The following is a 14,351-nucleotide window of genomic DNA, read 5'->3' as shown; positions in this document are numbered from 1 at the left end:
ATCCTACTCTCGACACTGAATTTGTTCTGTGGGAAGGAATGGGGAAAAATCTAATACAACAACTATTAAAAGACAATGCTAGGGAAGAGAGGCGGGCACACCTAACACTAGTCCATCTAGCCAGGGAGGAAGATTTCATTAAACCTGAGAATCACACAAGACACCTTCCTGACCTGTGTTAGAAGAGATAAAAGTGCTGCAAAGACAGCTCTCATGCAGACACCCAATGAAGCAACACCTACTCTAGATTTCACAGACAATCTGCAGGGACCTGGGAATACTTTATAAAATTTAGTGACCGCCTTACACAAGCAATAGAGAAGCAAGTTGAACATCCAAAAGTCAGGAAGGTACTACTTCCTACCCTTGCTGAAACAAATCTTAACAACACCTGAAAAGACATATTACCCTCTCTACCCCTCACCCCAAAGCCTAGCATTGCACAAATGGTCGAGGCATACACCCTTAGGGCAACCATACACTGTGATGCCAGCCTACATAAGGCTACCAGTCAGGGTGTAGTAGAGGTGCTAGTAGCCTCCCAAGCTATTCCCTGACATACACATGAAAAAGGACCTCACTTTAAATCTGGGGAGATGGGGAGATGAGGCATTTTTGACAGAATTGTAAAAATACAGACCATTACCAGGGACCTTCTAGGTGTCATAACCACTGTCCTCACTGCCCCCCTCATCCACACGCTTTCCAACACCAGCAAAAGCAGTGGCCTGCAGAAAAACCCACACAGACATGGAAAGGCCCCACATGATGACATCAAATGCGAGGCCGTTCCACCCTACTCTCCACAACAGCGTGGAGAACCAGCACAGTGACCTTCTCAGATCCATCAGGACAGCTTGATCACTGCAGAAAACTCGACAAATAAGAGCTCTGCCCTGGAACCCAAAGTCAGCTGCTAAGTGCCTTTTCCATTCCAATCCATGATATTTATGTTCACCATTTTCCCACAGGCAAATACAGGCCTGAAGGACAGCCCAAAGACTTTTTGATTTTAACCAACACCAGGGAAGGGATGGAGACACTCACTCTACTACCTGAGATAGTCACCTTGACACCTTTGCAGGAGATAACTGTCCAGGCTCTATGCTTATTCCCCCCCCCCTTTTCATTCCAAAAAGAACAGTTCTAGCCCAAGCCTACCTCCTACTGCACATGATCACCACACCAGCTGATCCAATGCTGACGTGGGCACAGATTACGAGCAGAAATAGACCCATTCTAAAGTGTGTTTTGTTATGTAAAGGGAGAAACAATGTAATTCAGGGCTATTAGATACAGGAGCTGACATCACCATAATTTTCCTCTCTGATTGGCAAAAAGACTGGCCCCTGGTTACAGCTGCTGGAGTGATTGTTGGCATCGGGAGAGCCACTACCAGCTTCTGGAGTCAAGGTACCATGTACATGGAAGGTCCTGAGGGCACAGTTGCTACAGTAAGATCATTCGTCACCTGGGCACCAATAACAATTTGAGGAAAGGCCTCTTGTCCCAAAGGGGGACAAGGCTAGAGATCATATCAACACCTCAGGATTTCTAGATGGGGCAACCGAGCAGCGCGCCACCCTTCAGTTTACTTGGAAGACCAACGACCCCATATGGGTGGATCAGTGGCCCCTCCCAGGCAGAAAGTTAAAGGCCCTGCAATCCCTCGTGCAGGGGCAGCTGTCTGTGGGCCACATTGTACCATCTACTAGCCCCTGCAATGCACCTGTCATTATCATATGAAAGCCTGGCAAAGACAAGAGGCAGCTCCTGCAGGACCTCAGGAAAATCAACAAGGGCATCGAGGACATGGATCCCCTCCAGTCCAGCCTGCCCTCAGCCTCCAAGTTACATCGAGTTTGGCAGATGGTTGTTATACATCTAAATGACTGCTCTTTTGACTTCTCCTTGCACCCCAATGAAAGCCCATTGTTCGCCTTTTCCGACCCAAAATGGACAAGCACCGTTACAGAGGTACCCATGGACTGCATTACCTCAAGGAATGGAGAAGAGCCCAACTACTTGTCAATGCCTTGCAGCCCAAATTCTCTCGCCCAGCCGGAAAAGACATCCTAATGCTATCATTTTTCATTACATGGACCATATATTAGTTTGTGCAGAAGCTCAAATAATTTTGGACGTTGCAGTACAAGATGTCATCACGACGGTACAGCAGAAAGGTTTTGAGATTGCAGCAGATAAAGTCCAAAAGACAGCGCTCTGGAAGTACCTCGGCCTAAAAAGTACAGAGAGAACCATCACACCCCAAACACTGCAAATCAAGGACGACCCAAAGACTCTGCAAGAACTCCACCAACTCTGTGAAACCATCAGTTGGGTATATTCACTACTGGGAATCACCACAGAAGATGTAGTGCCACTGTTCCTGCTCCTTAAATGCAGTGAAGGGCTTGATTCCTGTGATCACTGACACCGGAGGCAGAAGCAGCTGTACAAAATGTACCCTGGGTGATTCAAAATAAACAGGCACACAGATGCCACGTTAATTTTCCTTTCTCCCTGGCAATCCTTGATGTAAGTCCAATATTCCATACATTATTTTTTTGGGGGCACTCAATTATCTCAGGTCCCCTTATAGAAATTGAATGCGTTTTCAGTGCACAAAAACCTACTGAAATGATAAAAACAAAACAGAAAGTTATTACACAACTACTCAGGAAAGCTAGAAGCATCTGTGCTCCCTTGCAGGAATAGACCCTGTGAATATATACTTAGTTCTCGCTCCAGAGCACCTCAATTGGCTACTTCAAAGATCTGAACCACTGCAATATGTCTTGGATAGATTTTACACAGGCAAAGATCACCCACCAATCCTACCACCAAAACATTCCTGTGCTGCTCAGGATGTTTAAAATTACCCCACACCCGGCAAGATCCATTGTAGGCACCTGTCCAAATTGTCAGGAACATGGCCTTGCTTCTGTCAGAGCTGGAGGCAATCCAAGAGGACTAGAGAGTCTCCACATCTGGCAATCAGACATCACACACTAAGCTCCTTTGGACAGACTAAAATACACCCACGTCTCAATCGATGCCTTTACCAGTGTGTTTTTGGCTCTGTCCATGCTGGAGAAAAATCAGAAGATCCTATAAAACATTACTTTTTCATTTTTTCCACCTTAGCACTTCCAAAGGAAATTAAAACTGAAAATGCATTTGCTTATACCTTGCACTGATTCCAACAAGTTTCTGACCACTGGGGTATAAAACATGTCACAGGCATACCACACTCTGCCACAGGACAGTCCATAGCTGAGAGGGCCAACTGAGCCATCAAAAGGATCCTTGATCAACTGAGAGGGGTAACCAGATATTATCTTCCATTGAGAGACTGGCCAAGGCCTTTTACATACTCAACTTTTTGAACAACCCATTTATGGAGCCAACTCCCCCAGTCATCAGGCATTTTACTAATTCAGCTGCAGCCCAATTAAAAGAAAAGTCACCTGTGTTGAGCAAAGACCCTGAATCTAAAAAATTAATGGGCCCTTTCCCATTAATTACTTGGGAAAGAGAAGATGTCCTTGTCTTTACAGCAACACTCCTAAGATGGATCCCAGCAAAATACATTAAAACTGTTTCTGGGAACCGCGAGGGAAACACCAGATCCACCATCAGAAGAACAGAATGAAAGCCTAAGAGGGAGAGTAGCAGCCTGGAAAAGAAGAAGGAGAAGGACGGAAGAAGATCTCCTATGCAGCGTTGACCACACACACCAAGATGGCACAGACACCACTAACCAGGATATATGTCTTAACATTTGTAAACCTTATATTTAAGCATTGATATATGATTCTTCTAATAAGCTGTGTTCACACCCTTGGCTTACAGAAGAGAAAGTTTAGTGGGACCACAACTTAAGTTTCATCTTCTAATCTCTTTACCTGTTTGCTTTTAGGCAACCCAAGCCTCAAGATTCTAAATTAGCTAAAGGCAGAGGATGCTGCCATTGGTTGCTGCTGAACAGGAATCTGGATGCTTCTCACTGAGCCGCATGCTTTTTGCTGTGCGCTTCCACAGACAAGCCACAATTTCTTGTCCATGGCCATGACTGTCAGGCATTTGAAGGCAGGTGTTTTTTCTACCTGTTGTCACAGAGAGAGTCAGTATATCAGGATATCCAGCTGCTGAAAGATCAAGGAAACAAGATCCAGATGGAAGGCAACAACGACTGGTTCACTGGAATTTTCAAACACGGCAGGATGAAAGGCTGGTTTACATGTTTAGTTAAGACTGTTTTGTGGACACTGTTTATTGTATTCATTGTGTTGGTTATTTTATCCTATTTTACTAAATGCCTGCAAAAATCTAGGGCAGAAGCCTTCTTTAAAGGCAACAAAACAGGGAAGTTCTTGGGGTGCAGGGGCCTATCAAGGAAGCTGTAATACCTCTGGGCAAAGTGACCAAGGTAAAAGAGAGAAACCGCTCTGCATGCAATGGTCTTGTCCATGGGCATTTTCAGGCTCCTGGTGATGCAGCACGTTTTGCTGGCATCACCCAGTTCAACCGCTGTATTTTCCTTATATGTACACCCCCTAGAAGGTTCTCCCCTCTCTTATACCATTTTGGTCCTGGCTTACTGCAATGCTACCCTGATTTTTCCCCCCATTTTCCATCTGTGTGCCCAACCCCATTCTGTCTCCCTTCCTGGACTGTCTTCAGTGCAATCCACAGTGTTTGGAGATCCACACAAAGATCCCTCACTCGCCTCGTTCACCAGCAGTTTAAGCAAGTGTGCTCCCAGCTCTGGGAGTGCAGGTTCCTCACACAGGCTGGCTGTGGGCAGGCTGCAACACAGGAACTGAGGGCAACAGAGAACCTGTCTTCTAATAAAAGGCATGGATGCGTTGCCCACCCAAACCAATGCCTTGCATTTTTCTACATTTTCCATCTTCTCTCATCTCTCGTGTCACTTTCCCCATTTTCTCTAACTGGGAACTTGGCTTCCCTGTCCTGTCTGCAGGTCCAGCCACATGTGTCACCATGCAGGAACAGCCTGACCCACAGGGAAGTGGGAGAGCACTCTTGGTCAGGAACTGTAGTGAAAGGACAAGGGAGAATGGGACCAAACTGCAAGAGGTAGAGGAGATTTGATGATGGAAAGAAGTTCTTTACTCTCAGGGTGCTTGTCCCTGACACAGGGACCAGTGCAGAGAGGCTGTGGATGCCCCATCCCCAGCAACATCCAAGGCCAGGTGGGACAGGCGCCGCAGCAACCTGGTGTGCTGGGAGGTTGCTCAGCTTGGAACCAGATCATCTTTAGGGTCTCTTCCAAGCCAAACCACTCAAGGATTTGATCATTCTGCCATCCCCATCTCCCACTGCGCAGGGGCCCTGAAACTTCAGTGACATCACAGCTCCCAGAGGGTTCCAGGTGGAACGTCCAGGACCGGGAAACGAGCACAGCAGACACTTCACCGGCTGCCAAGGGTCAGTTGCCGCTCGCTCTGTGCTCTGACCCTCAGCGCTGAGGTGCTGCAGCTGCTGCCTGGGCTTTTCCTTCTGCCTGATCTGGAGCACCAATCCCAGCAGGATGTGCCCTGCTGTGCCCATGGAGGTACAGTGCCATGCCAGGCAGGGGGCACCCGGCTTGGGCAGGCTGCAGCCATGTGGGAATGGATGGTGTGGGACAGGACTGGGAGATTGTGCTGCCCCTTGCAGACTGACAGAGACACTGTGGAGGAGGTGGAAGTGGACCTGGGGCTGGATGAGGAAGAAATGATGGAGGTGGACTCCCCCTCTACTTCCATGTCCTCCACTGTTGAGGACATGGAAATAGAGGTGGAGGACAACACTGAAGAGATGGAAGTGGATGAGGAGGACAACACCGAGGAGATGGAAGTTGACGAGGAGGATGAGGAGGAGCCCATGGTCCTTGGATGAAGATGGAGCCCCACAGGTCAGACAGGCAGCTGCTTCCCACGCCCTGCCCACACACACACTGGGTCCCCTGACGCCAGGCTGGGGCTGGGCTGGATGGCCCCACTCAGGGACACGGTGCCCACAGGGGGCCTGGATTGTGCTGCCACAAGCATCAGCCCCGGCCTGGCCTGCGCTTGTCTGGGGCCACGCCAGCCCTGCCAGCCCCAGCCCAGCCCTTGGGGCCCAGCTCCCAGCCCTGCTGGGCCCAGTGCTGCCAGCTGAGTCCAGCTCTGCTGCTTCCTTTCTTCCAGGACTCATGCACAACATGGCACAGATCCGAGGCCTTTGTAAATACGTTCGAAGTTTAGAAATTCCTTGTAAATATGTTTTCTACGTTGGAAGTTTTTTGTAAATACATTTTGAAGATTGTTAGCCCATCGGATCCCATGTAAATTTGTTCTGAACATTGATGTAGTGGTTGTTATATCGATTGTTATAATGAAACATATTCTCTAAATCATAGATTTGCCGATCTTCGGCAAATAAATAGTTTCTTTTAAAAACCTGACTTCTCTAGGCCATTCCTTTGGGCACAGGCAGCCTTTGCACACTTGTGGGTTCCACTTGTTCCGCGTTCCCGGGGCTAGGGGGTCCCAGGGGGTGCTGGCACTGCCACCCCGGGGCTGGGGGTCCCTGTGTACAGGGGCTCCCACTGACACCACTCCTGGCACTGGGCACTGCTGCTCTTCCTGGCCTGGGGCACAGCGCTGTCCCCAAGAGCTCAGCTCTCTCTCCCCAGCTCTCACCCAGGGGGCTCTCACAGCACTGGCCCCTGCAGCCATGCCACCAAAGCAGGCAGCAAACCTTCAGCCACCCTTCCTGCTGCAGCCACAGGGACTCCTGGGCCCAGAGCCGCCAGCAGGCCACAGCCATGCAAAATCCATCTGCACACTCTCAAGGCCACCACAGCCTTGGCAAATGGGCCACGTGCATCTGGGCTGCTGCAAGGACAGGTCTTTAATCCTTGTAGCCTCCAAAGGCCCTGGGCTCTGCTTCCCAGCCTGCTCTGCACTGCCCTGAGCCCGCATTGTTCAGAGACAAAAGTCAAGCCAGGGCATCCTCACCCTGCCCGCATTCCCGCTGCTGCCAGTGGCCACTGGTCCCTGGGCCCCACTCGGGTGACAGCTGCAGGGACAGGGCAGCCTGTGCTGGGCAGGGGGCACGGGGCTTTGGGCCCTGGGGCTGCTGCTGCTGCTGCTACTGCTGGGGCCATGGGCGCAACAGGGCCCCGACCTCAGCCCCTGCCCGGGCAGCTGCCCCCAAAACCCCACACTCCCCAAGAATCCCCATCAAAGTTGCCAGGGGCAAATCCCATGGTATTCTCCATAGTGACTAAACCAACAAATTCTCCATGGGGAAAGTCAGCTGTAGTTAACAGCACCTTGACAAAGGTGGCTGCAGGGCAGGTGAGATCTCCAGGGCTTCTGGCAGTGCCTGCTCTGCACATGAGCCTGTGCGGCTGCTCCCAGTGGGACACAGCACCGGGCACAGGCCAGCCCTCAGTCTCTCACAGCTGATCCCAAGCAGCAGGCTCACAAAGCAGTTTCAGACCACTTCCTGTAGATATTTCAGAGGACTAAATGTCATTCAAGGAAGGCACCGTGCACATTTAGTTTTGGCGTCTTGGCATGAGAAGCCATGAAGGTGCCTCTGAATGTGCACTCAGGGTACCTCCACTGCCATCTTAAAGGGACGACAAATGACAGGCCTCAGCCTTCAGCACTGCTGAGCTCCTCTATGAAGTCAGCAATGAAGTCTCAGGAAGTAGTAGTTTTTTGGAGGTCCAGGGGCCTACCACTGGAACTCTAATACCCCATTAGTACTTTGACGAACTCAAGTAAGTTGCGGCACACCTCCAAAGCAATGATCTTGCCCATTGGCTTTTGTTGGGTCATGGTGATTCAGGTAATTTTCATGATATCATGAAGTTTTTTCTTTCCTTATATGTACTCCCGTAGGTGTTCTCCCCTTTCTTATCCTCTATTGGTCCTAAGTTACTGCATACAAGTTCCTTTTTTCCCACATATAAAACCTGTTGTGCCCAGTCTCATTTTGTCTCCGTTCCTGGACCCTCTCCAGCGCAAACCACACTGTTTGAAGTTCCACACAAATGCTCCTCTCTTGCCTCATCCATCATCCATTCAAGCAAGCCTGCTCCCAGCTATGGGAGTGCACGTCTCTCACAGAGTCTGGCTGTGGACATGCCACAACAAGGTGTGCCCAAACAGGGACCTTCTTTGAGAATTTCTGAGATCAATTACAGTGACGTTTCGACTGTTCCACCGTCACCGGACAGAAGACGCCTTGGGTCAGCGTCAGCCTCTGCCCTGGAGTGAGACCTGAGTTTTATCAGGGCTTGCTGAAAGCAGCGTTGGCACCCTCCAGCAGCAAGAGGGCCGACTCAATAGACAAAGCCCATGGGATATTTTGAAACACCTGCATACAGAGCCATCAGAGCAGTGAGCTGGGGGACAGCCACCAGCAGTGCAGGATCTTTGGGTGATATTTTAGTCCTGTGGGTGGGCCACATGTTACATCAGGGGCAGCTCTGGGTAACAAATTATCCAAAGATGAGAGGGACATATATCTTTGAGTCAGGGAGGTTCTCCTTTCAGAGTGCAAGATTTTACTAAGGGAAGTTGGAAGTCGTTTGTTCATTGGCTGTTTATGGAGCTTCCAGATATTTCTGTTGATTCAGTTTGTCATGTAGCATTTTGGGACTGAGTTAGAGAAAGATTCTATCTTTTGCAAACTCAGGGAGTGAAAAGAGTTTCAACATTTTACCCAATTTTTCACATGTTTTATGGAGTTTTCTCAAGGATTCAAAGTTCTAATATTCAACCCAGACTTTCTGTTCTGCCCCCGGCATTCCAGAACCCACTGACACCATTAGGATGAGAGACAGAAACTGCTGTAAAGCACAGACAAGCCACCTGCTGACATCTCCCCTCCTTCTCTACCCCCTGCCCAGGTCTGTACTGATCACACAGGCCTGGATTCTACCCTAACCCATTCTCCAGTACCTCTCCTCACTGGATCCCCCTCAGATAGCTCACAAAATGGAGTCCTTCCTCTGGAGGGGGTCGTCAATGTCAAACTCCCTCCCACCCTCAGCTCTCTCATCGGGTCCTGCCCCTGTGTTGGATCCCACCTCCGCGTCAGGTACCACCCCTGCATTGGGATCCAGCGCTTCCTTGCCTACTCCCGCTGCCCTACCCCCTCCAACTCAGCCCCTTGCGGATCCCACACTCTCAGAGCTGGAAGTGTGAGGGGCAGTAACTGGAAGGCCGCCATCTTGGCTACCAAAGGCCCACAACACCGGGCCTGGCCAGTCACCCAAGGCCCCGCTCCGCTGCCAAAGACCAAGTTCCCTCTTCTGGAGAGGAGAGGGAAGGTTCATCCGACCTTCAGCATGAGCCTGAGGATTCTTGGATGAGTATGTGGAAGCTGGTGGCAGAAGAGGGGGACTGGGAATTGGTAGCTAAAATGCAAGCAGCACCGGTGCAGTACCAGAGGGGGGCTAAGCCCTAATTGGAAGCTCTCATACATGGAAGATGAAAGACCTTTATAAAGTAGTGAAAGACCATGGGAGCGGCTTGCTGTATATTAATCATTTGTTAAATACCATCTATCCAATACATGTGTTGGTGCCCCACAATTTACGCCCTTTTATGTGCATCCTACATTCTCCCACTGAAATTATTCTGTGGGAAGGAATGGGGAAAAAACTACTACAACAACTTTTAAAAGACTACGCTAGAGAAGACAGGCGGGCCCACCTAACACTAGTCCATCTAGCCAGGGAGGAAGATTTCACTAAACCTCCTTCAATAGGCCTTCCGTGAGCTCTGTTAGAAGAGACCTGCAAAGACCTGGGAAATCTCTTCTAAAATTTATTGACCACCTTACACAAGCAATAGAGAAGAAAGTTGAACATCCAAAAGCCAGGAAGGTACAGCTTACTAAACTTGCTGAAACAAATGCTAATAACACCTGTAAAGTCATTTTATCTTCTCTACCCCTCAACAGAAAGCCTACCATTGCACAAATGGTCATGGCATGCACCATTAGGGCATCCTTATACTGTGATGCCAGCCTAGACAATGCTTCCTGTCACGGTGTAGTAGACGTGCTAGTAGCCTCCCAAGTTATTCCCTGACACACACATGAAAAAGGACCTTGCATTAAATGTGGGGAGATGAGGCATTCTCAATAGAATTGTAAAAATAAAGGCTATTACCAGGGACCTTCTAGCTGTCACAGCCACTGTCCTCACTGCCCCCCTCATCCACACACCTCCAACACCAGCAAAACCGGTGGCCTGCAGGAAACCCCACACAGACGCAGAAAGGCCCCGCACGATGACACCAAATGCGAGGCCTTTCCACCCTACTCTCCCCAACATTGTGGAGAACCAGCACAGCGACCTTCTCAGATGCATCAGGACAGCTCGATAGCTGCAGAAAACTCAAGAGAAGACAGCTCTGCCCTGGAACCTAAAGGCAGCTAGTAAGCGCCTTTTCAACTCCAATCCACGATATTTATGTTCACCATATTCCCACAGGCAAATACGGGCCTGAACAATGGCCCAGAGACATTTTGATTTTAACCAACACAAGGAAAGGGACGGAGACACTTACTATACTGCCTGAGGTAGTCACTTTGACGACTTTGCAGGAGATAACTGTCCAGGCTCTATGCCTATTCCTTCCCCTTTTAATTCCAAAAGGAACAGTTATAGCCAGAGCCTACCTCCCACTGGACATGATCACCACAGCAGCTGATCCAGTGCTGTTGAGGGCACAGATTACGGGTTGAAACAGACCCTTTCCAAAGTGTGCTTAGTCATGTAAAGGGAGAAAGAGATGTCTCTTTGGAGAATTAGATACAGGAGATGACATCACCATAATTTCCCTCTCTGACTGGCTAAAAGAATGGCCCCTGGTTCCAGTTGCTGGGGTAATTATTACCTACCAGGGGAGCCACTACCGGCCTCTGGAGTCACAGTAACATCTGCATGGAAGGTCCTGAGGGCACAGTTGCTACAGTAAGGTCATTCGTCGCCCAGGCACCAATAACAATTTGAGGAAAAGACCTCTTGTCCCAAAGGGGGACAAGGCTAGAGATCCTATCAGCACCTCAGGATTTCTAGACAGGGCCACAGAGCAGAGCGCCACCCTTCAGTTAACCTGGAAGACCAACGACCCCATATGGGTGGATCAGTGGGCCCTCCCAGGCAGAAAGTTAAAGGCCTGAAATCCATCGTGCAGGAGCAGCTGTCTGTGGACCACATTGTACCATCTACTAGCCCCTGCAATGCACCTGTCATTATCATATGAAAGCCTGGCAAAGACAAGAGGCGGCTCCTGCAGGACCTCAGGAAAATCAACGAGGTCATTGATGACATGGGTCTCCTCCAGTCCAGCCTGCCCTCTGCGTCCATGATACCTCGAGTTTGGCAGATGGTTGTTATACATCTAAATGACTGCTCTTTTGACTTCTCGAGCGCCCCAATGAAAGCCCCTTGTTTGCCTTTTCCATCCCCTAATCAACAAGCACCTTTGTTGAGGTACCAGTGGACTGCATTGCCTCAAGGAATGGAGAAGAGCCTAACTACCTGTCAATGCCTTGCAGCCCAAATTCTCTTGCCCAGCCAGAAAAGACATCCTAATGCTATAATTTTTCATTACATGAACAACACAGTTGTTTGTGCAGAAGCTCAAATCATTTTGGATGTTGCCGTACAAGATGTCATCACTGTGGCACAGGAGAAAGGTTTTAAGATTGCAGCAGATAAAGTCCAAAAGACAGCCCCCTGGAAGTAGCTCGGCATAAAACGCACAGAGAGAACCATCACACCCCAAACACTGCACATCAAGGACAACCCAAAGACTCTGCAAGAACTCCAAACACTCTGTGGAAGCATCAGTTGGGTACATTCACTACTGGGAATCACCACAGAAGATCTCATGCCACTGTTCCTGCTGCTCCTTAAAGGCAGTGAAGAACTCTTTTCCCTGCAATCACTGACACTGGAGGCCGAAGGAGCTGTACAAAAGGTCTCCTGGGTGATTCAAACTAAACAGGCACACAGATACCACACTGATTTTCCTTTCTCCCTGGAAATCCTTGGTGTAAGTCCAATATTCCATGCATTATTGTTTCAGTGGGACTCAACTATCTCAGATTCCCTTTTAATAATTGAATGTGTTTTCAGATCACACTGACCTTTTAAAACAATAACAACCCAACAGAAAGTTATTGCACCACTAATCAGGAAAGCTAGAGAGCATCTGTGCTCCCTTGCAGGAACAGACCTTGTGAATACATACTTACTTCTCATTCATGAGAACCTGAATTGGCTACTTCAAAGATCTGAACCACTGCAATATGTCTTGGATAGGTTTTATACAGGCAAAGATCACCCACCAATCCTACCACCAAAACATTCCTGTGCTGCTCAGGATGTATAAAATTACCCCAGACCCAGCAAGATCCATTGTAGCCACCTGCCCAAATTGTCAGGAACATGGCCTTGCTTCTGTCAGAGCTGGAGGCAATCCAAGAGGACTAGAGAATCTCCACATCTGGCAATCAGACATCACACACTAAGCCTCCTTTGGCAGACTAAAATACATCCATGTCACAATCGATGCCTTTTCCAGTGTGATTTTTGCCTCTGTCCATGGTGGTGAAAAATCCAAAGTGTGTGAAGCTACATGTCCTGCAGTACAATCAGAAATCAATAGCAAGATGCAGAAACCCTCAACCACTCAGTAAAATATGAAGAAAACATGTAATATTGATTTTAAAAGCACCCCTGTAAAGACAGTTGAGAAGAAGCCAGAGAAACCAAAGTAAAATGCCTGAATTGAAACCTTTTTTTTTTTTTTTTTTTTTTTTTTTTTTTTTCCCTCAGAAAGACATTAATAATGGATTTTAAATGCAAGAAGAAAAACTGAAACCCACACCAGATTCTCCTGGTAATAACAGCTTTCTGCAAAGCCCAGCTATTAATGTAACAGGGACGTCCATCAATCAAGCACACAGAAAGTACTTTGAGAGCTAAAAAAAGAGCATGCAAACATCTGCATTTGGCAACTTAAATTTTGCCCTTAAGCATAAGGAACATAATAAATTATCAGGAGGTTGAGCTTGAACTTGTTTTCCTCCATCCTGGACCTAAATACTGAGGATAAGGATGAAGGTACACAAACATGCTGCTGCTGAGATTTGTCATGACAAAAAGTGGGTGAAAGGAGCACGATTTCATTTGCTTTTTCATTTGAAAACACTGGTGCAAGAGAACACCAAGCAGGGGTGTAGCATCTCCCTGTGTGCAATTCAGGGAGCTCCTGTGAACCCTTTTCCACCTCCAGCATCCTCAGCATATCCAAGACTGCTGGGGCGGTCCCACAGTGGAGTGACAAATGTGCCAGTGTGCTCCAAGGTGCCCACAGCTCCCTCCTCGCCCAGCTCCTTCCCTGCTCCCCATGGAGCTGTGGTGATTTTGGCAGCTCCTCAGTCCCTCAGTGTTCTCTTCAACCATCACATCACACTTGGGGTCCATCAACACAGTCACGCACTGTGTGGGGTGTCCCAGCAACCCCAGAAAAGCTGGATTGGCACCAGGGGAACGGCTGCAGAAAGCAGCTGGGGTGTCCCCACGCCTCCAGTGTCTCCCCCCTTGTAAAATACAGCAGGTCAGAGCAAGTGCTGGAGATAATGAACACAATTTACGGATTCCAGCCCAGGAGACTGCAGGCATGGCTGCAAGTAAGTCTTAATAAATTCTGAAGAGTGACACCATAAAATGGCATTATGGAAGGCTGTATTTATTGTCTCCCCATGCTTCTGTCTCCAAGGTGCCACGTTACACTTAATAACAGTTTTCTCCCCAGCTGCCAGTGTTGCAAACCCTGACAAGCTAATGGTCGGGCCAGCCCTCCCCAAACACACACATCTCACCCAGTACACAGCTCCCATGGCAGGAACAGGCAAAAAGGATTAAACCAGTGCTGCCCAGCTGCTGCCTAGCCTGTCTCCTCCGTGATGGCTCGGCAAGGCTCCCTGCCATGCAGCAGGACAGGAGTTTTGCCCCTGGAAGAGATGCAGAGGAGGAGCAGCTGCTGAAGGGTGCTACCTGCATGCCCAGTGTCCTGCTGGGACAGGAGCATCCCTGCCCTGCCCTGCTGGGAACAGCAAGGCCCTGCCAGCAGAGCAGCCCCACCTGAAACTGCTGCCTGCTGTCACAGCAAGCTCTGGGCAAGGCACCAGCACAGCCCTAGGGGGAACCATGGGGAACCAGGGATCCTCATGGAGAACCAGAAGTCATCAAGGAGAACCACGGAGAAGAAGAGATCATTATGGAGGACCATGGGTGTGGAGAGTTTTATTAATAGTTG

Source organism: Zonotrichia albicollis, chromosome 24 (genome assembly GCF_047830755.1).
Source record: "Zonotrichia albicollis isolate bZonAlb1 chromosome 24, bZonAlb1.hap1, whole genome shotgun sequence".
In the NCBI taxonomy this organism is placed as follows: Eukaryota; Metazoa; Chordata; class Aves; order Passeriformes; family Passerellidae; genus Zonotrichia; species Zonotrichia albicollis.
The sequence above is the reverse complement of the archived record's forward strand: the minus strand, read 5'-3'. Positions refer to the sequence as shown.